At 43.9% G+C, this 24,910-nt stretch overlaps 1 pseudogene; it reads left to right on the forward strand.

Annotated features, from left to right (window-relative positions):
* Positions 1-2,406: 2,406 nt before the first annotated feature.
* LOC124614093 lies at positions 2,407-2,524 on the forward strand (annotated as a pseudogene).
* Positions 2,525-24,910: the final 22,386 nt, after the last annotated feature.

Consider the following 24,910-nt stretch of genomic DNA (forward strand, 5'->3'; position numbering starts at 1 on the left):
ATTAATTCGGGAACTACGTTACGTGTATTTCGACAATTTACTGGTAAAATTTTGAGAGTCGAAGTGTCTTTTCTCTGAACCTGACCTGACTTCCCTTGCTGTGTATCGACTGGTGAGTGATCAACAGAGGATCTCAATCCACCGCGTAGCGTAAAAACCCTCATGTGCACTCCTCAAGTACTCTGCTCCCCGAGTAGATGCTTGCTTGTGTAGAGTATTCCAGACCTTTGATGGGGAGTCCTAAAAATCCCCACTCGATAACGCAAGCCCAGAAATCCGCAGCCAAGACCGCCACAGAGTCGACGAAGCCTTTGGTTGAGACTTTCCACCCGCTCCAAGCAAAGAACCCCGATGAAATCTGGGAACGATGCTACAAGTTAAGAACTGTGCTTGCACTCCACATGTGAGGCCAGCAGTCTTCACCACCTCCGCCAGCCGCCTGTACGAACTGAGGAATGTCTCAGAACCCATGCGACAGGTGCCGTCGGTGCTGAGGTGAGCCACAACTTGCAGAAGACTGCACGCTGCACACTTGACAGCTGCAGACGAGGCCACTTGCAGCCCTACATCTACATTTATACTCCGCAAGCCACCCAACGGTGTGTGGCGGAGGGCACTTAATGTGCCACTGTCATTACCTCCCTTTCCTGTTCCAGCCGCGTATGGTTCGCGGGAAGAACGACTGCCGGGAAGCCTCCGTGCGCGCTCTAATCTCTCTAATTTTACATTCGTGATCTCCTCGGGAGGTATAAGCAGGGGGAAGCAATATATTCGATACCTCATCCAGAAACGCACCCTCTCGAAACCTGGACAGGAAGCTACACCGCGATGCAGAGCGCCTCTCTTGAAGAGTCTGCCACTTGAACTTGCTAAACATCTCCGTAACGCTATCACGCTTACCAAATAACCCTCAAATAACCCTGTGACGAGTTGAGGTCCCTCAGCAGAGAGGCGTACCGAATGCACACTGGCTTTCATGGTAGCCCTGAATGCTATCTGCCTAAGGGACTACATAACGAGCCTAACATTGGAGATCCCGATAACTATTAAACCACTGCCCCCGTGTGCCTGCTCGGACCCTGCTGAAGGAGCGGCCACCTGTTCACTCACATGGTGAGTGGGCGAAGCCAGTCTCCACACTGGGCTTCCACCGCGAGCGACGCGAATGTGTTACCACCCGCCACGCGCTACGGTGTGAGGGTGGATCCACCACGTCGGGTGCAGTAGGAGGTGCCTCGTCAGCAGAGCCCGTGGCGAAACAAGCGACACCTGAGGTGTCCCATGTGTCGCGCTAGATTCTCCGCGATCGCTACACCCCGAAGCAGCAGCCTGAAGATGACTTACCGTAGCCAAAATCGCGTTCAGCTGTTCGCGAACTGCGACCAGCTCGTCCTGCGTCCGGGCACAGCATACACACATCCTACCTATTGTAGCAAGACTAATTGAAGAAGTAAACTACAAAAGCAAACAGAACCGTAGATATACAACTTGCTACCCTCCTGATGTGTCACCAATGGGTGCTGGTGCTTCAGTGGGCTACATAGCTAGCTGTTCAGAAGAAGGGCTTACTATACGAACGGACACTGGTCTTCAAAGCAAGATTCATATGCAATTACTGCGCTCTAGACCAAATGAATCTACACCTACAAAAAGGCGAGATTAAACCTCTTGTACTACGAGGAAAACATGGGAAAAGATAAACACTTAACTTGCCGCTCCGTAGGTATATACAAGCCGAGAGCAGAAACACTGAATGAAAAGTAGATGGGTCACGCCAACTGTGTCCATACCGAAGATTAAAGTTTGAATGGTGTACTAAGTAACGAATTTAGGAATTGCGATGGTCTTCTGTTATTGTGACGTAATTGTGTGTCATATTGAAATTTTATTGAGTAAAATTTTCTTAAAAAATGCAAAAATTGTGGTGTGTCGAATTAAGTCGCTCATGAGTATACTCCGTCGCAACGCAACGACGGGTCCGGCATTTTATGTTCTCAAAGAAATCTCAAGCAGCGTAATTCCGAATTTTGAGTACGACAAAGACTGCAGTCAGAAAGACATGCACGCCATTTCGCTAAACTCAACTCCGAAGCACATTTTTTAAGGATAATCATGTAGAGGCCATGTTGAGCTCAGACCTCTTTCTGCTCCGCACGAATATCCGTTGCAACGCAACCTACAATTTGACGTCTTTTTTCAGGTAGAGGCAATAACCACTGATACCAGCAACGAAACCATCCACCATATCTACTATGGACGCAATGCGGGTAAATGTTCTGCGATCGATATCCAAGTATCCACTTTGAATCTCGGTGATGGAATAAAGTAGTGGCCAAGGGAGAAGCTATGCTTTAGATAAAATACTTTCTACACCATTCAAAATTTTCCGGGGTTTAATATCCGTTTGGCAACGGCCTTGCCGCTGTGGATACACCGGTTCCCGTGAGATCACCGAAGTTAAGCGCTGTCGGGCGTGGCCGGCACTTGGATGGGTGACCATCCGGGCCGCCATGAGCTCTTGCCATTTTTCGGGGTGCACTCAGCCTCGTGATGTCAATTGAGGAGCTACTTGACCGAATAGTAGCGGCTCCGGTCAAAGAAAACCATCATAACGACCGGGAGGGCGGTGTGCTGACCACACGCCCCTCCTATCCGTATCCTCATCTGAGAATGATATGGTGGTCGGATGGTCCCGATGGACCAGTTGTGGCCTAAAGACGGAGTGCTTTTAATATCCGTTGGTAACATGTGCTGTATTTCTGATTCTGAGTCTGTGAGCTTTATTACAGAAATTATAATTAATACGTAATCGATGTACTAGCGTATTTATTTGCGACTGTATATAATTGATCGTAATTATAATGAAAATATTGTAAATTGCCGGGTAATAGCCAAGGGAACTTAACTGAAATTTGCAGGCCGGAGTGGCCGTGCGGTTGTAGGCGGTACAGTCTGGAACCGAGCGATCGCTACGGTCGCAGGTTCGAATCCTGCATCGGGCACGGCTGTGTGTGATGTCCTTAGGTAAGTTAGGTTTAAGCAGTTCTAAGTTCTAGGCGACTGATGACCTCAGGAGTGCTCAGAGCCATTTGAATCTTGTAACTGAAATTTAACGATAGCAACAACGAAATGGTAGCAGCTGAGCCGTTGTTTATCTTTGCGTATGCAGAGCAGCTTGAGTCATGAAAGAGAGCGGAAGTGTTTGTTCGGCGCTCCCGCAGATGCGGGGTGCAGCTATGCTCCCACAAGTGTAGGCGCACCTGATTCGTTAACCCGCGAGTACTGACATAACAGTAGGAGTGGAGAGGCGGAGCAATCTGCAGTTCCAACTATTGCCTGTCCCATAATTACCCGTGGCTCTTGAGATGACTCGGAGTTCTCAAACAGCAGCAGCAGCAGCAACAACGGCAGCTCAGCCTTGTCGTCGGCTACATTCTTGATCTTCCGCACAGCTACAATACCGTATGACTGTTAACTCACACTTTTCAATTGTTACATTTGTCTGTGGGCAGCGCTGCCCTCTCTGGAGGTATTTGTACGTGAGGGCAGTGGTCAGTGGGCCACCTAACGGTACATTCGCCGCGAGGAGGGAGAGATTTGGCAATGGTGAATAGACTGTCGCTCTGGCGGCTGACCTTAGCCCGTGGCCGCGCGCGCCATGTAAACAGCAAAGATGTAAATTTTGGTTGTTAACTTAATTATGAATAATAAGTGATTATCTCAACTCTCGTGTTTCACTACAATATGAATGGATTCGAACTCTTATGTAGTCCCCCTAGAAAATTCATGGTCCTCCGGTAGATTTACGTTTTCGTCTGCGGACGCTAACAGATAGATATACGAGTAGTAGAGGCTTTACCCAGCTACATTTCTTTGACCACTTATAACTTGAATAGTAACCTGCAACAGTTGAAACTGGTAGGACACGTGTGTTGTCCTTGTCCTCAGACATTATTACCACGCAGGGTCCCTTTTGCGTTCCATGCAATCAACGAGTGTCGTAAGAATACGAAAATTGATTTACTATTTACTGCCAGATTAGTGTGTTTGCTAATGACCAGTTTCAGTTTAAATTTTCTGCCTCAGTAACTGTTCATTCTTGTATTGAATAACAGAGGTATAACTGATTTGCTGTTCTGTGTATTAACTTCATTCACTTAAAGTAACGTAAAATTTCTCTAGTAAAACTAATAACTAAAGATACAGCACATATTCGTATTAAGAGTACGCAATTTCATTTATTCTCTGTTTAGCTTAGCGAGTGACTTTGCTGCCTTGGAATGTGTCTTATTGTTGTTATATTAAAAGTAGTATCAGTTGACTGTTTGCTTAAAGTAAATCCACTTCGATCTTTCAATAATCAAACGTAAATTGCTTGCCTTTTTCTAAATTTTGCAGTATGTTACACTGGGGCTACTGAAAGTTATTTTTTACATAACAAAGTTTAAGTTAAGCCAGTCACTTACTTAACCAGTAACTCCATTTTACTTTACTTTCAAAATTTAGTATCTCAGAATAAGTGACTGCAAACTCAGTACTTTAATTTATTTTCTGGCGAACTCTTGTGCTGTGGAAAAGAATGACAACCTTCTGTTGCCACGCAAGTGATTGTTTGCATGTATTTCTTTGCCATTACCTCTCTTAAGATTCTGGAGCCTCATTGCCCTAGTGGGCTGGTTACCATTTAATTATTCCCTTTTTATTTAATCAGAGTTTTCTTTGTATTATCAATATTTTTGTATTAAATACTACGTGGTACCCCCCCCCCCCCCCCCCCCGTATGGTTTGTGAGTGATTGCACTTCATTCCACCGATTTCAAAGTTATCATCAGTATTTAGCTTAAGTTTTGAATAGATTCTTCCTTTACAAGGGTATGTTGTACACTTTCCTCCAGCTAACCGGTGTTATTTTCCTACGGCAACGATAACCTTACTCACTATGAAATTTCATTAGGCATACGCGATCAAGGTCATTTATATCGCAAACCAGTAGGCCGATTAGGAAAAGGAGGGTTACAGGTCTATAGTTTTTTTATAAACATTTTGTGCACTAATGTCATGGGTTAAATATATGTATTACCCCAATGTTGTTGCATGTCTCATGCAGCCTGTTGGGTGTAATGTATGTTTACCGATGCATGTACACACTATGTAGGAGTCGCAGAACTCAGAGAGCAGTCTTTGAGGTTTTTAAAGAATCTGTCATGCTCTCAGTACATTACATGTCTGCCATATCACCATCTTATTATTTAACAACATGTCACTGGACGTCGGGAGTTACACGTACTACACCACTCATCCAAAACTGGAGGACAATCTATTACTGTTAGCTGGTAGAGTTGATATTCAGTTTGCACGTTCATCTAACACTATTCAGTATTTTTCTTTAGTCTGCAGTAAAGAGGAATAACTTCACCAGTAACATTGTTTATTTCTATTGTCATTACGAATTATAAGCCAGTAATAAGAACATGGGTATGCATATGTGGCCACGATAATTTATGTGACGCATTTATTACGGCAGCATGCAGTAAGTGTGTATATTACAAGCTAATGCTGTTGTAATTTCTGTAATGTTGCAGCAATTCTATTTAATCAATAATGACATTGCACTGACTTGCAAACATTGTCCACGAGCTTAATGAAAACAAATTCGTCTTATATTCTCAGCCTCTGCTGCTTCTATTGTCAGGCTGTGATCGACACACTTGTAGCTGGTTCGCCGTTTTTTACAGTCACGAAAGAAACTGTAGTCAACTGAGTCTGTGGTTTTATCAGAATACGATATACCAATCGCCTGTTTGAATTTCAGACCTCTAGATAATGGTTTGCAGATTGAGAGGTTGTGATATTGTTGATGGATTGTCCGTAAAATGTCGAGACTGGCCTTTCTGAGATAGATGTCAGTTTGTTGATGTCAGGCTACGTTTCTTTCAGAGTAGTTTGAGTACCTACGTTGAACTGAGCTATCTTCCTTGCTTTATCATACTTCCGAATAACTCATTGCATAAATACACTACTGGCCATTAAAATTGCTACACCACGAAGATGACGTGCTACAGATACGATATTTAACCGTCAGGAAGAAGATGTTATGACATGCAAATGTTTAACTTTTCAGAGCATTCACACAAGGTTGGCGCCGGTGGTGACACATACAACGTGCTGACATGAGGAAAGTTTCCAACAGATTTCTCATACATAAACAGCAGTTGACCGGTGTTGCCTGGTGAAACGTTGTTGTGATGCCTCGTGCAAGAAGGAGAAATGCGTACCATCACGTTTCCGACTTTGATAAAGGTCGGATTGTAGCCTATCGCGATTGCAGTTTATCATATCGCGACATTGCTGCTCGCGTTGGTCGAGATCCGTGTTTGGCGACATCGCGGTGAACGCATATTGGAAGCGTGTACTCGTCATTGCCATACTGGCGTATCACCTGGCGTGATGGTAAGGGGTGCTATTGGTTACACGTCTCAGTCACCTCTTGTTCGCAATGACGGCAGTTTGAATAGAGGACGTTACGTTTCAGATGTTTTACGACCCGTGGCTCTACCCTTCATTCGATCCCTGCGAAACCCTACATTTCAGCAGGATAATGCACGACCGCATGTTGCAGGTCCTGTACGGGCCTTTCTGGATACAGCAAATGCTCGATTGGTGCGCTGGCGAGCACATTCTCCAGATCTCTCACCAATTGCTAACGTCTGGTCAATGGTGGCCGAGCAACTGGCTCATCACAATACGCCAGTCACTACTCTTGATGAACTGTGGTATCGTATTGAACCTGCATGGGCAGCTGTACCTGTACACGCCATCCAAGCACTATTTGACTCAATGCCCAGGATTATCAAGGCTGTTACTACTGCCGGAGGTGGTTGTTCTGGGTAATGATTTCTCAGGATCTATGCACCCAAACTGCGTGAAAATGTATCACATGTCAGTTCTAGTATAATATATTTGTCCAATGAATACCCGTTGATTATCTGCATTTCTTCTTGGTGTAGCAATTTTTATGGCCAGTAGTCTATGTACTTCACACATACAGATCTGACATGCGAGAGTCGTTCAATAAGTAATGCCCAACTTTTTTTCTGAGAACATTTTTATTGTTAAAGAGTCCGAATTTGGTGACAATATACATCAACATGTTTTGTTCATGTCCTATTTTGCTACGTAGTCTCCATCTCGTTCTATGGCCGTACGCCAACGTTGTGGAAGAGTATGTATTCCCGTTCGCAAAAGCTCTAGTCTTGTAGGCGTAGCCATGTTTCCGCTGTATGGCTCACACTTTCGTCATCTTCAAAGTGTGTTCCCTGTCGGTCTCAAAACGCTCCAACAATTCAGATGAAGTGGTGTTTCTTTGATTCATGTGGTCTGCTGTGAGCATTCGTGGAATCTATCGTTAGCACCTCTTTGAATATCCGAGAGTCTCGATCATTGCAGACGCACGTCCAATGCTGACCGACAACTGTCGAGCCAACTTTCGAGTTGTCATGCGCTGGTCGGCAAGAATAACGACATCCGCACGATTCAGCATGTCTGGAGCAGTGGCTGTGACAAGACGTCCCGAGAGTGGCCGATCATGGAGCTCTGTTTCTGCATTTCCTGAGGCTGTGACTTTCTTTACCCATCGCCCAACTGTACTCCTATCAACTACAGCATCGCCATTCACTGCACACAAACGTTTATGGATGTTCACCACCGTTACTTTTTCTGCACACAAGAATTCAGTAACAACACGCTACCTGTAACGTGAGTCGTATGTACACGCCATTTTGACGCTGTAGTAGGGCTCTGCCATCAGCCAGAAAGCTTCGAAACTTCAGCGACGCACAAAGCAAACATCAAATGTGAAGCACTAACTAGGACATTTGTCTATGTATATTAATGGATTCTTTTCAAAAAAATGTGGGGCATTAAATATTGAACGACCCTCGTAATATTGACGACTTCGAGTTTACGTTAAGTGTGCACCAAAATAAATGCAAATTATAATTACTACATACATGTCGCCACAGTTCTTTAAGAAGCCTCTTCAGTGGCGTGAAATACGTATAAATTCACAGCTACATGCTGCACGTTTCGTTTACTGAGTCTGACATTGCTCCTTTAGGTTATGACCATACTAACTTAAATTTTCCTTTTTCACAAGGTGTTTGATCTTGGAGAATATACGTATCCGATATACCGCGGGGTATTGTGCTACAAATGTTTTTAAACACAACACAAAGACACGTGTATGATTTTGCACTATGATATTCCTGGTTTTTTTCCGTTGAACAGCCAACGGTTGATGTCATATCTATGGTCACACTTCAGTATAATCATTGACCAATCAGCTGCGTGCAGACGTAGATTCCATATCATATTATTATCAAATAGGACCGACAACCTAAAGGTTGAAGGAACAAAAGGGCACTTCCATGAAACGTCAACCGGAACACTACGGTTATGTGTAACTTCAGCGTTTCTCCAATCCGTTTATAACAATGAGTGTGTGAAGTTTCTCAGGGATACGCCTCTACCGTAGGAGTATCTCATTACCTTGCAAGCCGTCGTAGGCACAGACGCTACTGTGGGTATCTGTTGTCAGCTTGTCTCCCAGAAACAGCTAAGAGAGAAGCTACGGTGTAATTTATGTGGGGTACAAACGATTAAAACTAGAGTCATTCCCACGGCAGGGCACGAGCAGTTATCCTTCGCTTGCTGCTTAAGTTAGGTTATTAGGCGATAAGTCTCAAGTATTGTCTTCCAGGTGTGTGGAAACAAAATGAAAGGATTTTTGTCGTTACCCATGTCCAACTCTCATCTTTCGAAATTGCACGAGGAACAAAATGCTCTCTTATGTGAAGAGTTCGATATCGCTGTTCAACTTTCTTATTATTATTAAATCATCTCAACTATACGTTCATACGTATTTTCTAGGTTTATAGATCTGTATGTGTAGGTTCTCTGTACACCCATCGTTCTTACGGCGGCTGGCTCTGAGCACTATGGGACTTAACATCTATGGTCATCAGTCCCCTAGAACTTAGAACTACTTAAACCTAACTAACCTAAGGACAGCACACAACACCCAGCCATCACGAGGCAGAGAAAATCCCTGACCCCGCCGGGAATCGAACCCGGGAACCCGGGCGTGGGAAGCGAGAACGCTACCGCACGACCACGAGATGCGTGCATTCTTACGGTGTACTAGCACTTCTAGAAAGGATAAAGTCCCATCTTTCTCAATACCCATAGTAAACCTGATGTTCTCATCTAAAGAGTTTTAATGACAAAGGAATTTTTCCTGTTCTTGTCTGCCATAAGGCCATAAAACGAAAGTATCATCTACGTAACGCCAGAAAACCATAGGCTTTTAGGAAGGCAGACTCAAGAGCTTTCTCCTCAAAGTCTTCCATGAAAATAATGGCCACCACAGGGGACAAGACACTCCCCATGGCGACACCGTCAGTTTGTTCAAAAAATGCGTTATGAAATAAAAAATAAGTTGAGGAGGGAATATGTTCAAACAGAGCCGTCAAATCATCACTGAACAAGTTACCAATAAGATGTAGCGAGTCAGAGAAAGACACTTTTGTAAAATCGCCGGTGTTCTTAGTACTTTAATTCATCGGGCGCATGTAATATCGGATGCTGATAGACCTCACGAGGAATTGGTGCATCTGGAGAAGGTTTTAAAGAGAATGGCTGTACATCGCATCAAATACGGAAGGCCACGCACAGTTATAATAATAAGAAGCAATGCTTTGAGGAGACTGATGACGACTACAAATCAACTGCGTTCCTTCAATACGCCGGGAACGTGTCTTCTAAAATAGGCAGATTGCTTAGGAAGAATAATATTAATATCTTCCGTCCACCAGCAAAGAGCAGGGCCTCAGTCGGATCTGTTATAGGCGATTTCCAATTGAGGAAGGTGAGTGTTCCCTGTGAGTGTAGCTCTGCATATATAGCTCAGACGACACGAACGGTCCAGGAACGCTGTGTAGAACACGGAAGACACACCCGTCTGCGGCAACCTTTAAAATCAACAGTGGTAGAACATTGCATTTCCACGGGACATTTAATGGAATATGACAACACCAAAATTTTAGCACCGTTTTCCAGCTCCTGGCACTCAGTAATTAAAGAATCCGTGGAAATACGTCTTACTGATTATTTAATGAATAGTGATAACGGCTTTCAGCTGGATAGAATTGGAATACAGTTATTAAAGCTATGCGGTTACAACGGAATCGACATGCTCAGTCAATACTCAGTGACTGGTTTGTTCTTATTTCACCACTGTGGGCAGCACACACAAGTTGGCTGCCTCACGCATGTTACCTCCTAACGCATGTGCTATAAACTGCCAGTACAATTATCATACGCGGAATTCGCTTTAAATACCACGACTGCATCAGGTCTCTTCATTCTTCATGAGTGCTCCATCGTTTCCAGTGTTTTTTTAAATGCCTCGTTCTGTGTGATTTTTATACTGTGGCCAACTTTTAACTTTCGTTTGCCTCCAGTATTTTTTTTAGGCGCACTTCGAATTTCCAGCTGTGTACTTATAACTTTATGTCGACTATTTAACTGTCTGCCAGTGCATGTCCCTGTATTGGTGTACATTTTAACACCCATCATCTCCATTTACTGTGTTTTTTATGTCCCCCTTTTTATCCCCCTTTTTGTGTAAGAGTTCCCTTTCTGTCTTTTTGTAAAGCCATTTGGCTGAAGAGTGGAGGACTGTGCCGCTGCCAGCCCTCCCCTGCCACATAGGGGGCCAGCGAATGAAATTACAACAAAGAAAGAAAAAACAGGTGTTTTCAGTACTTTGTCTACTCACCTGAGGATGGCCAGACATCTCTGGGTCGAAATATCGGAATGTTGATGGGATCCCACTGCAAATCCGAAAATTACTGGAAGAAGAAATACGCTGCGAAAATTTCAAAAGTCACAACATTAATTCAGTCTTAGGAATGCATTTGGTTCTCAAAAATTTGTAGAACGTGAAGTAATTCTTTTTTTAAGTGATACACTTTCTACATAACTTCGAAGAGTGTCAGTGCATTCTTTTCATGTGAATTTGTTCCCCCTTTCAATCCTGTTAACATATTTCACATTCGTACTAGAACAAGATTACTCAACAACTACATGAAAGGACATATTACTTCATATAATAATCCCTATAGAATTCATGTCATACTGCACTGTAGCTGCGCTAGGTGTGACATTTAGCCAACAGTACACAAAGAAAGTCAGTGTGGAAATGGCTACAAACACACAGTTAATATGACGCCCCTCGGCAGAGGTACCCTCGATTTTACAACATGATAAGATGTTTGCAGAGCTACCTTTACGGTCACTTGAAGAGTTATGGGTCCTCAGTGAAGTGATAGAAGGAGTACTGAAGGACTGAATTTTTTGATTTCAGGTGGGCTCCTCGATAAAAAAACAACACGGATTCCACAAACAAATATTTTGTGACAGCTCGCTCTATTGGTCCATGAGACTCAGAAGTCAGCACATCACGGCACCCAGGTTACATCTGATGCCTAACGAATATGGTACAAGCTTACAGGCTGTTACACTAGATTTGCGGCCGGGTTAAGAAATTCCTAGAAGATAGATCTTAGCACGTACTTCCTAACTGGACAAAATCGTCAATTCTTCATTTCCGAAAAACATTTAACTCACTGACACACCTACGCTTATTATAGAATGTATGATCGCATGGCATATCAAGCGAAATTTGTCGCTGGATTGGATATTTCTTGAAATGGACGACACTGCATGTTGTCTTCGATGGAGAGTCATCGACAAATTAAGACGTAACCTCACGTGTGCCCGTGGGAAGTGTGTTGGTACCGTTGTTGAATAGTTTGAAAAAACTGCACAGATATTGAGTTGGATAGAGGTAATACTTTAAAGTGGCTGAAAGACAGGCAACAAGCTTAAAATGTTCAGAAATGTAAAATTGTACACTTCTAAAATCACAGAAAGACCATAGTACCCTACGACTACAGTATCCAAGAGTCCATTGGTATCGGTCAACTCCTACAAACAACTGGGAGCAACAGTACGTAGAAATGTGAAACAGAGCGATCAATATGCTCAGTTGTAGGCGAAGTAGCTGACAAACTTCAGCACTTTGGTGGAATACTGGGGAAATTCTATCAGTCTGCGAAGTAGACTGCTTACCTAACACTTATGCGACCAGTATTAGAAGGGTGTTGGACTCATGCCCAATAGGACTAACAGGGGATATAGAACGGATACAGAGAACTACAGCGCAAATGGTCACAGGTTTCTCTGATTCAAGGGAGAGTGTCACCAAACTGGAAGACGCTTCAGGACAGACGCAAATTATCTGGACAAAGCCTACTTAGAAATTTTTAAGAAGCGGCTTTAGATGATGATTAGAAGTGTACTACAATCCCATACGTATCGTTTCTGTAGAAACCAAAACGACAAGATTAGACTACACTCAACACACAGAGAGAGGTTTAAGCAAACGTTCTCCCATGATCCACAAGTGAATGTGATGGCGAAAAGCCCTGATAAAATGAAACGTGCCCTGAGCCATGGATTTCAGTGTGGTTTGCGGAGTATGGATGTAGGTGTAGGTGTAGATGAAATGCTAAGAATGAGCGCCGGGGTTAAAGTCTACGAACACAGTGCAGACATTTGGCATTTCTCCAGACGTGGTACATTCAGAAAACCAATTGCTTGCAAAACAGTTGCACGACCGATTCAGTAGTACGAGGGCTATTCGGAAAATAAGGTACGGTGGGGTGCGAAATGGAAATCACAGTGAAAATCCGATAGAGCTTTGCACAGATGTGTTGGACACTGCCTCTAGTACGCCCATCGATCGCGTCACGTCGATCTTTTCAGTTCTGAACACACAGTGAGCACGTTAAGACGCTTAGAACACTAGTTCAAATGGTTCAAATGGCTCCGAGCACTATGGTACTAAACATCTGAGGTCATCAGTCCCCTAGAACTTAGAACTACTTAAACCTAACTAACCTAAGGACATCACGCACATCCATGCCCGAGGCAGGATTCGAACCTGCGACCGTAGCGGTCGCGCGGTTCCAGACCGTAGCGCCTAGAACCGCTCGGCCACTCCGGCCGGCTTAGAACACTAGTGACTCCCGCTAAGTATGAGGGCCTGGTGTGAGATTTCTCCTGATGTAAATGCAGCCCACATAACATAACTGTCATGCATTTCCTTCTGAATGACAACTCTGGGCCGCATCCTGAAAGGGCAATGAAGATGCTCCTGTAGCGTTTTCGGTGGGAAGAGTTTGGTTACCCACAGTACTTGACTGTCACATGAACTGCTGGCTATAAAGACAATGTTGTGGCACAGGCAACGAGCTGCAGACCATCGTAGAGAATTGGCAGGAAGCACAGGCGGCATGCTTCTATGACCAGGGTGTTGGAAAGTTGGTACAACGCTACGACAAGGGTCTAAATCGGAGCGGAGACTACGTAGAGAAGTAGCTGTAAAGTGTAGCTAAATGTTGTAAGCAAAACGTTTTTGATTTTCGCAGTGGTTTCCAGTTTACGACCCATCTGGTCTTACTTTCCGAATAGGCCTCGTATTTCCCATCACCCTTACTAGGTAGGGGTTAATCGAAAACAGAGAAGTTCCCAATAAGTATACGAGAGATGGTTACAATGATGCTCATCATAATTCATTGGAAGACGCTGCAAAGGAGGTGTTACGCACGTCGAAATAGAATTACTGTAAAACCTGAGGGCTTGAAGAAGAATTAACCAAAATATTACCAGCTTCCAAAGTCACTTCATGAAATGACGGCGACTGGAAAATAAAAGAAATTACAGCTCATACACTACGTCTACATGAGGTTACCAAAATCTGATTTCGTGAACCGATATCCCAGTAACGCTTCTGGTTGGTCATGTAAACACTCCACAATTTATTCTGAAAAAGTGATTGTAGCTGCTGAATTTCCAGGGCTACACATGTATTTCAAACGTGGTTGCCTATCAGCTGACGTCTTCTTCCTAACAGTTTTCGGCTAACCTGGAAGAGGTGACATTTTGTACAGTGAAGGAGACGTAGAAATTGTATACTAATGATGAAGCTGTCTGCCTCCGATATTTACTTGAACAAAACAGACATTGTACTGAACACCGGTAAAGCTGATTTACAGAGACCATTTGTCTATAAAAACTGACGATTGGAAAACCGATATTTGATCGCTCTGTTAAAAATGCTTCAGGGTTTAACATGTAAACACGACAGCGGAAAAAGGTTTCCGATATCCGGTTTTCGTCTTCCGGATGTTGTATTTATTGTAAATGTTGCGATACAGAGGTTTTCCGATTATTTTCGAAAGCAACATTCAGGAATGGACTAGAAACAGGGGAAGTGACGAAGTACCAGAGGTACTCCCTGCCACACAACCTAAGGTGGTTAGTTGGGTTGGGGAGTAAAGGATACGGGGTCATCAGTCCCTTTTACCACATTCAAACAAGTCTCATGTTTAAAACAGTTCGAAAAGGAGTCGTGGAAAGTAAAAGGCGTAAAACTAACAGGGAACCACAGTGAAAGTGAAAACGAAAAAAGCTAACCAAAATGGGATAACGTACGCTAAAAGGAAAAGTCGAGGAAAGCCGTAAGGTTGGTTGCGGACCACAGGTGTAGCTGGCTACTACACGTTTGCACCTTTTGTGTCTATGACTCTCCCGCTACACATTTACATGTCTAGATCTACATTTATGCTGTATCTGTACTAATAATAAAACTATAAAACGGTCGTCTCTGTCTGTTTGAACACGCTAGTCTCATGAACAATTAAAAGAATTTACATGAGCGTCGCTTGGGGCAATGTATAGGCTTTATTTCATGAAAATCTGATGAGAAAAACAATACATACCGTGATCTAAAATATTGACTAAAAGCACCGTGTCCGCCTGTCTGTCTGTTTCAACCATCTACTCTCCAAAAGCGGTTGAAAAATTTTTGTGGTTTTTTCACAGGTAACTTGAGCGTAGCTTGAAGGAACATGCAGGTATTATTTCATCATAATCGGAACACGAAAAAAATATATTGTAATTTAATGTTTTATCTAAAATCGTTTGCTCAACTTATTAGTTCGGGTGTTTAATCATAACGGCGTAGTACACCAATGAATCAATAGTTCTGAAGTACGTCAGAGAGCAATAGATGGCGCTGTTAGTTTTTCTTGAACTCAGTGACAGACGATTTTTCTTCGGAGGTTTACGTCAGCGACAGAATTAAGCGCCGCAATCTTATCTCTGCGAATACAAACTAACCGCGAATTTACTTCGCTAAGAGTTACGGATTTACTGATTTCGTTTTTTGTATTAAAACATAATGACATTCCTTTCTTGTTTCGATAGGTTTTATTTATATTTGTCTTCTTGCCTTGGAAAGAGTTGTTGCCTCGGCGACTGAAGTATTTTCGGAAGTTCACGTCAGTGACAGAATTAAGCGCCGCAATCTCACCTTTATGAATACACACCAACATTGAATTTACGTGGCTAAAATATACAGATTTAATGATTTTGTTTTTTGTGTTGAAAGGTTAACGATTTTGCTTTGCTTGTATGGATACGTTTTATTTATATTCATGACTAGGAAAAACCAATTTATTAAGTTTGCTTTATGATTTGGGTGCCTACTCATTACATTTTGATTTAGTTTTTTTTACGAATGAAAATGCCTAGAAAGCGGTCAAGTCCTGAGTATACCAGAACAGGTAAAAGAGTGAGGACTGTACAGCCTCAAGAATATGCAGATCGTGGGGCGAGACTTGTTGCAACTCGAGAACCTCAGACTTTAACGCGCTCTTTGGAAACTTCTTCCGAAAACGACGCACAGTGTAATTATGATCGAAAGCATTATGCATTATCTAGCGCCACAGAACCTCTCATTCACAGAGGGTTAAAGCTACCTGTATAACGTAAAACCGTTGAAGCGGAAGTTTTGATGAGATGCGGTTGTATACCTCGAATCCCGCTCATTGCTAACAATTTGCCTTTACTCTTTAAATGTGTACAATTTCCAGTGAACTTACGTTATGCTACGACCATAAGAAAAGCACAGCGGCAGATTCTGCATGTCGGACCCGTGGATCTTAATGTCAATTGCTTTTCGCACAGTCAGCTCTTCGTGGCTGTATTCCGTATTAGTGAAGCGATCATACAACTTGAAACGTTTTATACAAAGAGGCTTTATAAGTAAAAAATAAATTCCACATCTACGAATTCTCGGGTACAGCTATAAAAAAAATACCTGGACAACGCTGGGTTTCTCAGCTAGTCTTCACATACATCCCGTACCTACATACCGCCCTGATCTCTCTCATCTTATTCTCTTAATCCCTACACGAGACATATGTTGGTGGCAGCATATTGTCTGCTCCGAAGAAAGGTTCTCCCCCCCTAAGTAGGCGTGGTCGCTAACACACGCCCGTGCTGTGGCGATCATTTCGCAGGTAAGCTGTTTCGAATCTTGGACGTAATTTTCAATGGTAGCATTTAACCGCCAGTTAGAGGAGAGGTGATCACCTGTCTTTGCGCCAAATGTCCTGGATTACATTCCATATCTCTCCGCAGTCTCTCATGAAGTGAGGCCATGTGATACCGTCCACGAAGATCTCTCCTCCCCATGGATGCGACGCCCCCTTCGTGGAATTCGGGAGGAGTAGGCTATGTGCTGGCACCAGTTTCACCCTATCCCTTCTCTTCATCACAATGCAGCACAAACATAACACTATACTTGAAAGTTTCCTGGTCGTTTGCCATTTCATTTTTTGCTCACAATATTTATGCTGTTCTTAATTCGTGAGTTTATCTTTCCAATACTTTGCGTATTTATACTTCAGTCGAAACAAGCTCATTGAGAAAAAGCCTTTGCGTGACTCCACTGACGTTTTTCGTATCTTTGTAGCCTGGCCTATGCATTCAGCCAATGGGAGACTTTCGCGATTTTGGAGCCACGAAGCGATTATGTTCCACTGAATTTTCGTCCCTTGTGCTCCTGCTTTTCCGTTTGAGGAATGGTATGGTGTGTTGTGCTTCTTCTCTGGCCTTGATACGATTTGAAAATGGTTCAAATGGCTCTGAGCACTATGGGACTTAACATCTGTGGTCATCAGTCCCCTAGAACGTAGAACTACTTAAACCTAACTAACCTAAGGACATCACACACATCCATGCCCGAGGCAGGATTCGAACCTGCGACCGTAGCAGTCCCGCGGTTCCGGACTGAGCGCCTGAACCGCTAGACCACCGCGGCCGGCGATACGATTTGATTCCGAGTTTCTACTGTGATGAAGATACCGTCGTCGTGCAAGACAGACAATATATAAAACAATTGAAGACGTCGAAATGACTACATCTGCTGCCGACAAGAAAAAGAATACTATCAAATCTGTCTCTGCACATTCTCTATTGGATGGACCCGCAATCTTCTGTGGTTGCAGACTGAACTTCAGCATCGACATCAATGATTGCTTTACCCATGGCAACGGATGGTTAACAGTCGCCATTGTACGTGGTGGTACAGGCGTTCCAAATGTATCAGGACTGGAAAGCTTCGTCTATCGTGACGTCATAACCTATCGAACATATCATGTGACAGAAAATGCGAATAAAGACTTCGGCAAATCTACATATATGTCACCCTCACCCTTTTCGCTGTATACACGTAGTAGACGTAAAATATCTGTTAATGAAACTGTATTTATATGGATTAAAGGTAAAGGTACTTGTGAATATGTAAAATTTATTGGAGATTGTACAATGTATTTTCACAAATAAAGTGATTGAAGACGTCGAAATGACTACATCTGCTGCCGACAAGAAAAAGAATACTATCAAATCTGTCTCTGCACATTCTCTATTGGATGGACCCGCAGTCTTCTGTGGTTGCAGACTGAACTTCAGCATCGATATCAATGATTCCTTTACCCATGGCAACGGATGGTTAACAGTCGCCATTGTACGTGGTGGTACAGGCGTTCCAAATGTATCAGGACTGGAAAGCTTCGTCGAGCTTGCTGAACACCAAGGTGAGACATATAAGGCGATAGGAAGAGGCATCAGATGGAGGCTTGTTGGGTTTGGAGAATATCAGGATATGGGAGGTTTTCCACAGGTCAGGGTAGAAGCCAGTCACAAGGATTACATTGTAGAGAGCGGCAAGGACGGCAAGGGAAGGCAGTGTTTGAGAAGGTGGTAGGTAACACGGTCGTGAGCGCGAGCAGTGTTGCTTTTAGAGTGGAGTGTGGGGCTGATGTCCTGTGTTGTGGCTCAAATGGTTCAAATGGCTCTACGCACTATTGGACTTAATGTCTGAGGTCATCAGTTAGAACTACTTAAACCTAAACCCTAAGGACATTACACACATCCATGCCTGAGGCAGGATTCGAACCTGTGACCATAGCAGTAGCGTGGTTCCAGACTGAAGCACCTAGAACCGCTCGGCCACAGCGACCACCCTGTGTAGTGATGGGAGCATTAAGTTCAGATGGTGGTATGTGACCCAAGTACTGGAAGCTAGGAGCAAGGGGAGGAGTGGAGGTATCCATATGTTTGATGACATCGGAGAAGAGGGAATAATCAAATTAGGGATCATCTGGAATGGAAAAGATATCGGACAGGTGGGAGGCAAAGGGGTTGGTCCTACTGAGGTTGTCAGGAAATGGACAGTCATGAAGGAGGAGAGGGTACTGTGGGGTGGGGCAGTTCCCAGTAGGCAGTGGAAAGCAGACCAATAATAAGAAGAGTTTATTGGGAGTGTGGTGTTATGTGCATGTCTGTCGGCAGGCACGGCATTTCTTTGCAGTAAGCATGTTGCAGATGTGTCATTGTAATTGCGGGTGGCAAGTGAGTGTGTCCTGGTCACAAGTGCAGTGGAAGGATCGATAGAGGTGATGGGATTCACACAGGAGAAGGACGGCCTGTGGGGGCAAGCCTGGGCAGTGAGGGTGGATGGCTTTGGTAAGAATATGGGTGGCTATGGCCTCAGACAAAGTCTGGTGGAGGAAGGTAGCTGTGTGACCTGGGTGTGGATGGAGTCCTGGTAGGTATCCCGGTTGGCGAGGGAGTAGTCATGGACAAGTTTAGGAGGAATGTCAGGGCGAGGAACGGGGTGGGGATGGTGACCATCAGACATAGTGAGGAGGACGGGGTCATGGTCACTGCCAATTAGGTCCAGGACATCCACAGTGATACACCGAAGGAGGTTGGGAGAGGCTAGGATCACATTGGGAGTGGTGTTGTATTTAGATCAAATGTGTTGGGGGAGAGGAACCAGGTCTCCCTGGAGGGTGGTGATACCACCACTGGAGTTTGGCAGGAGCAAGGCTGTGGATATTGAGGTCTGTGGCTATCACATAAGGGGAGCAGGTGTGGTCAATGTACGCCAGGAAGTAGTATGGGATGTGGGTACGAGCGTGGATGTAGAAGGTGGCACATGTGATGGCAAGGTTGGGGAAGAAGAGGCTGAGGGTGAGATGCTCAGCAGGCTTGTTGAGGAGAAGTTGGGGCTGAACAGGCAAGTGCTTGAGTGGCCAATAGCAAACCCGCCACGCACCAGGGGGTACGGGTTGTCAGTGCAGTGGAGGGTGTAAGGAGCTGTGGAGATGGACATATGGGGTTGAAGGAAGGTTTCATTTAGGATGAAGGCATCCATGTGGTGTTGACAGAGGGTGTGGAGGAAGAGCAGTTTGTGGGTGGGCAGGGAACAGATATTATGTTACAGGATACTGTAACATTGTCACGCCATGGGAGGGGAGATTTAGATGAGGGTGGTGGGGAGGGTGAAGGTGAAGGGGGCCTGGTTGTGGGAGTAGGTGGCATAGGTGGTGAGATAGAAGATGGAATGGGCAGCAAGGGCAGTTTGGAAAAGGGTGTGGAAGTGTAAGAAGGGGTGGATGTTTTGGAGGACTATGTTGACAAAGTGGATGATGTCCTCTGCAGTAGGGGGAGGGCAGAGCGAGTTGTTGGAGTGGATGGGGTCATCGATGCATCGATGGGGCAGACAGGGATGATGAGCTCAGGGGTGATGGGAGGAGGTTTCGCTTTACATTTCGAGGAGTAGGTAGGATGGAGTTAGTTACAGGTATTATGTATTACAGGAGGGGGGAGAGGTGAGATTGTTGCAGTTCTTCAAGAAATGGGAAGCCTTGCAGTGGGGACAGGCGAGGGGGGGGGGCTGCAGGTAACAGTGACATGGTCGTTGTACTTTAGGCAGCGGTAGGGTTGGAGGGGGGAACGGGAGGGGTCCATTTTATGACGTCTAGTGTAGGTTAGGGCTCCCTCTGTAAGGAGGCGGTAGATGGAGAAGGAGGATTCGGTGAATAGGCTTATTAGGTAAGTGGGCCCGGCATCATTAAAGATGCGACAGCCCGAGGGGATTCCGTTATTCACTGCGAGAACTTACTTTGTATTTGATATTTTGAGAATGCATGTGGGCCTTGTGAGTCAACAGTCGATAATGAGGATAATATGTACATATTAATAACGTTTTCTTCAAATTATTTTGGTCTACCCTAATCCTTTCATTTATTGTCTTACATAACTTAGGTACATGCTGCTATGCTGCCATATTGTGCAGACTTGTTGCTACCGGTTCTCCACGTAAACGCGCAGGTAGGCATGAATAGTATACTGAATTAATTGCAGTCTTGCAAACTCTTAGCAATAAATCGTCTCTTCTTTGCATGTATTTAGGTTTCAGGTGGAGACAGTTAAGTCGTTAGCCGCTGTCCTGGAAAGCAGTATATTGCTCCCTCCTACGTATATCTCGCGAAGAGACCATGAGGATAAAATCAGAGAGATTAGAGCCCACACAGAGGCATACCGACAATCCTTCTTTCCACGAACAATACGAGACTGGAATAGAAGGGAGAACCGATAGAGGTACTCAAGGTACCCTCCACCACACACCGTCAGGTGGCTTTCGGAGTATGGATGTAGATGTAGATGTAGATCTCTGAAAGCACTGCATAGTAATCAGATACTTTAGTGAGGTATTTTGTGGAATACTTGATAGTGAGGTGGCCTCTTATTGCATTAGTACGAAGAGATTTTGTTTGGAAGCTACATTCTAATCTTATTGATTCAGGAAGTCTTTGTCTAATTGTTCCAAATCTAAGTTCAATGATCATAGACAAGAGGGGGTATCATCACTTGCACTGCTTGGAGTTATGAGCTGAAAGCAGACGTGTGTCGTCCACAAAGACGAGGGTCGTCCACAAAGTAAGTTCCGTTTCTATTTCTTTCCACAACAGCGCTACGATTGCAGTTCCGAGCATGCACGGCAGCTACTCTCACTCAAGGAGAAGAGATGTACATCATTTTCAGATCGCTGCTGCTGACGTGTGATTTGTAGTGCTTCTTTATAATGTCACCCGTAATTGAAAATGCCGCCGTGTGTCAAATCAGATCTGTGATTCGTTTTGTAAATGCAAAGAAAGTTAAACCAAAGGAAATTCATCGGCAAATCTGCGAGGTTTATACACAACATGCTGTGAGTGATTCAATGGTTAGAAGTTGGGTCAGACTGTTCAATGAAGGACGTGATCAAATGCACGATGAAGAACGAAGTGGACGCCCGTCTGTCGTTACTGATAAGCTGGTTCACACAATTGAAGAGAAGATTAAGCGCAACCATAATTTTACACTTAGTGACCTGTAAGGTGTCAGGCAAATCCAACACCTTCCATGAAAACCCTGACATGATAAGCAAATCCAGTAGTATGTCACATAGCTCCGAATAAATCGTGACATCAAATTAACCAGAGTAATACGAGTAATGAGTGAGCAAATGGAATACCACAGGCTAACACAAGAATGCCTAAATGCATGTCATACCTTCCCACCGTGAGACAGACGTAGTTCCGAGGGGAGAAACGAGAACAGAAGCCGAGATCAGAACCGTGTTAAGCTAGAAGGCCCTACGATAAGGGACGGACACCCACGTGGCCAGCTAACCACCAGGACCACCCCCTAGCCTATGTTAAAAGCTAGAGCCCTCCAAAAGAACAGTGTAGATCTTACGTTAACACTAAAAGGGCCACGCCAGCCGCAAGTTTTAGCGTGAGGCTTTTTCGCGTCTCTGTTACGTTGAAAACCTAAAAAACATTGCCCCACCACGAAAAGTATAACGTTTCTTATTGGATAGACAGAATTTTTGTAGGCGGAGCTTAAGTTTAACATTGAGACCCTGATTGGTCAGATGAAAACACAGCCAGATATTTTTTTTTAATACCAACTTCGGTAAATTGTAGTAAGGAGAAGTTAGAAAAGAGTTGCTTCCGTGACGGCGAGCTGGATGGAGCTGCGCCAGCGGCCAGCCCCTGACGAACACCGACAAGGTAATGAACGCACGCGATGCCGCATTTTTGAGCGCATAAGGCTTCACTCAGAACTGCAGAAGTCTCATCTGTTACATCCCCTTTTTATGTAATACTAGTGTCGATAGTCAATTGAAGCTCATGGTATTCACATTTGCTACGTAAGTTAAAATTTGAAACGCGATGATTTTTCTGTTATATAATTATTGAGAAGCCACATCAGCCACTGTAATTTACGACAAGTTAGATAAGTAATTAATGATAATTGAGGGTCACTGTAGACCGTTTTGATAGTTTTCTCTTTTGTGAAACTTAATTTAAACCTAGATTATAGATGTGATATGGCATAGGTCATCCTTCGAACCCACTCAGGGAATATTCGTTCACATTTTTGTTGAACGCTGTTGGTTTTTATCATCCTGTATTAAAATATTTCCTTTTATCAATAGTGCAATTTATAAACAATGTTTTGTGAGTACAATAAAATTTCCAATGGTAAACTTAACTGCTTTTTCGACGTTATTTTACCAGCTAACTAAAAACAGGAAAGCCTTGAACCCCTCCACCCCTCCACTAAATTTAGTTAGTATTGAGATTCTTTTACAGGGAGTGCAGTGGAGCTGACGCTGAAATCATTAAGTATTTGGTTATATCATCGCTAGTCTCACTGAACTTTTTTGAACTCTACATGTCATGTGTGGTCTGGCGTCTCCTTACCAGCAACAGGTCCCAGGTTCAAACTAGTCAATTCTCTAAAAAACACGCTCAGAGCATCGTTGCGTGAAAGTGGTAGGGAGACACGACTTAGGAAAAACAGACCGCACACAGATGTTAGAGAATGGCGACCCTGCCAGGATGGTAAAATACCATGATTGAAGGTCGACCACATGCCTAACTAGGTCAGAAAAATATCCTGTTGAAAAATTTTCGTAAAAAAAATAATTCTTAAAGTTATACATAGTCGAAAACAGAAGCTGCAGCGATAGATAGTAAGAAAGTATTCAATAGAAAGTGAGACGTTCTAGCAGAGACAATAGCATAATAAAGTTATGAATTTTAATATTGTTAGAATTGAGTTTTCTCTCCAATGCAAGCGCGCAGGTGGCGGATACATCGTTGACAAGTTGGTTCTGACCCAACAAGTAAGTGAATGGGTTGTCAAGTCGTGTGTGCAAAAAGTTTATGAAACGTGTGAGATGGTATGAGCGCTTGTTGACGCGAAGCAGGACGCGTGAATTGCTTTTAAAACAGAAAATAAGGGATTCGGAAAGATTAGCAATGGCAGATCGAGACCTTGACCGAATTGAGGTAGAGACCCAACATTAAGATGGACAGAGAATAGAGGACAGTACAACAGACGATGCAGTATCGCGAGAAATAGGACAGATAACGCACCATAGCGAAGATAATGTACGCCAAGGCACAGAAAACCTAGGTCAGCATACGACAGAGGAGCAGGAAAGTAGAGATACAGCCGATGAGGATTCTAACTTGCGTCTTTAATACGTAGAACCCATAGTACAAGTAATCAGGGCTCCCTCACCACAGAGTACAAGGAATTGGAGCAGAAACGTGTCACCGCACAGTTCAATGCAATCGGTTGCAAACCAACACTTGGGCGAAAACACAGAGCGTAGGACGTCAGAAGAAAACGCAATAGGACCCACCAATCTGGCAGAATTATTACAACAAATGACGGAAACCATGACAAGACAAAATAAAGAAATTGCGAACCAAATTAAAATTGAGAATGCAGAAATGACGAAACAAATTGCAGAAACCACGAGACAAATGCGTGAGATTAAAGAACAAAACAAAAAAAATTCAGTTACACCTAAGTCATATTGAAGACGAGGCAAAAGAATCTGGAGAAGTGATAGGAAACTTAATAACAGGTCACAATCAATTCAAATGGTTCACATGGCTCTGAGCACTATGGGACTCAACATCTGTGGTCATAAGTCCCCTAGAACTTAGAACTACTTAAACCTAACTAACCTAAGGACATCACACACATCCATGCCCGAGGCAGGATTCGAACCTGCGACCGTAGCGGTCACGCGGTTCCAGACTGAAGCGCCTTTAACCGCACGGCCACACCGGCCGGCCACAATCAATTGAGAACAGACATTGACAAGGTACAAGCGGACGTACAAACACTGGGTAATGACACTCAGGACGAGATCAAAACATTACGTAACGACACCCAGGGAGAAGTCAAGAAACTAGAGAAACAGTAAACGTAATTACTAGACAAGCAGCAGGTACAGCGCGTGATATTGTTGAAAACAGTGTGTTACGCAAACGTATCACAAAAGCAGCGCTGAAAATATCTGATAACCGCATAGTCAAAATAGAAGCGCAAACGAAGCAATAGTTTCAGAAATTGCGGACAGAGTTGTTGCAAACTATTGAAGAGCGTAGTGAACAGGATCGAACAAGCACTGAGTCTGCAACCACATCCGTATCTGTAACAGCACCGGAAAAACAAGCAATTAACGAAGATATCATGCATCTTCGATTCCAATCACAGGCGGAAAATAACACACGTG

This window comes from Schistocerca americana, chromosome 4 (genome assembly GCF_021461395.2).
Source record: "Schistocerca americana isolate TAMUIC-IGC-003095 chromosome 4, iqSchAmer2.1, whole genome shotgun sequence".
In the NCBI taxonomy this organism is placed as follows: domain Eukaryota; kingdom Metazoa; phylum Arthropoda; class Insecta; order Orthoptera; family Acrididae; genus Schistocerca; species Schistocerca americana.